At 42.3% G+C, this 1,741-nt stretch overlaps 1 non-coding gene across 1 annotated transcript; it reads left to right on the forward strand.

Annotated features, from left to right (window-relative positions):
- Nucleotides 1-1,426: 1,426 nt before the first annotated feature.
- Nucleotides 1,427-1,534, forward strand: LOC130937681 (small nucleolar RNA R71). The gene has a single exon (XR_009068887.1). It is a non-coding gene; the product is annotated as a small nucleolar RNA R71 (small nucleolar RNA).
- Nucleotides 1,535-1,741: the final 207 nt, after the last annotated feature.

Below are 1,741 nucleotides of genomic sequence, written 5' to 3' on the forward strand. Positions count from 1 at the left end.
CAACCTTTGCTGTGGCTAGGAAGGGTCTGCCAAGGATGATGGATTCATCCATGCACTTCCCAGTCTCTAGGACTATGAAATCAGCAGGGATGTAATGGTCTTCAATCTTTACCAGAACATCCTCTACAAGTCCATAAGCTTGTTTTCTTGAATTGTCTGCCATCTCTAGTGAGATTCTTGCAGCTTGTACCTCAAAGATCCCTAGCTTCTCCATTACAGAGAGAGGCATGAGGTTTATGCTTGACCCTAGGTCACACAGAGCCTTCGTGAAGGTCGTGGTGCCTAATGTACAAGGTATTGAGAACTTCCTAGGATCCTGTATCTTTTGAGGTAATCTCTGCCTAGTCAAGTCATCTAGTTCTTTGGTGAGCAAAAGGGGTTCGTCCTCCCAAGTCTCATTACCAAATAACTTGTCATTTAGCTTCACGATTGCTCTAAGGTATTTAGCAACTTGCTCTTCAGTGACATCTTCGTCCTCTTCAGAGGAAGAATACTCATCAAAGCTCATGAATGGCAGAAGTAAATCCAATGGAATCTTTATGGTCTCAGTGTGAGCCTCAGATTCCCATGGTTCCTCATTAGGGAACTCATTGGAGGCCAGTGGACGTCCATTGAGGTCTTCCTCAGTGGTGATCACTGCCTCTTTCTCCTCTCCAAATTCGGCCATGTTGATGGCCTTACACTCTCCTTTTGGATTATCTTCTGTATTGCTTGGAAGAGTACTAGAAGGGAGTTCAGTAACTTTCTTACTCAGCTGACCCACTTGTGCCTCCAAGTTTCTAATGGAGGACCTTATTTCAGTCATGAAACTTTGAGTGGTTTTGATTAGATCAGACACCATGGTTACTAAGTCAGAGTGGCTCTGCCTAGAATTCTCTGTCTGTTGCTGAGAAGATGATGGAAAAGGCTTGCCATTGCTAATCCTGTTTCTTCCACCATTATTGTTGTTGAAATCTTGTTGAGGTCTCTATTGATCCTTCCATGAAAGATTTGGATGATTTCTCCATGAAGGATTATAGGTCTTTCCATAGGGTTCTCCCATGTAATTCACCTCTTCCATTGATGGGTTCTCAGGATCATAAGCTTCTTCTTCAGATGAAGTGTCCTTAGTACTGCCTGGTGCAGCTTGCATTCCAGACAAACTTTGAGAAATCATATTGACTTGCTGAGTCAATATTTTGTTCTGAGCCAATATAGCGTTCAGAGTATTAATCTCAAGAACTCCTTTCTTCTGATTTGTCCCATTATTCACAGGATTCCTTTCAGAAGTGTACATGAATTGGTTATTTGCAACCATTTCAATGAGTTCCTGAGCTTCTGTAGGTGTCTTCTTCAGATGATGAGATCCTCCAGCAGAGCTGTCCAATGACATCTTGGACAGTTCAGATAGACCATCATAGAAGATACCTATGATGCTCCATTCAGAAAGCATGTCAGAAGGACACTTTCTGATCAATTGTTTGTATCTTTCCCAAGCTTCATAGAGGGATTCACCTTCCTTCTGTCTGAAGGTTTGGACTTCTACTCTAAGCTTACTAAATTTTTGAGGTGGAAAGAACTTTGCCAAGAAGGCATTGACTAGCTTTTCCCAAGAGTTCAGGCTTTCTTTAGGTTGTGAGTCCAACCATATCCTAGCTCTGTCTCTTACAGCAAAAGGGAATAGCGTAAGTCTGACCCCATTGGTCTTAACAGTGTCACAGATTTGCAAGAATTCAGCTAAAAACTGATGAGGATCTTCCAA

This window comes from Arachis stenosperma, chromosome 6, assembly GCF_014773155.1.
Source record: "Arachis stenosperma cultivar V10309 chromosome 6, arast.V10309.gnm1.PFL2, whole genome shotgun sequence".
Classification (NCBI taxonomy): domain Eukaryota; kingdom Viridiplantae; phylum Streptophyta; class Magnoliopsida; order Fabales; family Fabaceae; genus Arachis; species Arachis stenosperma.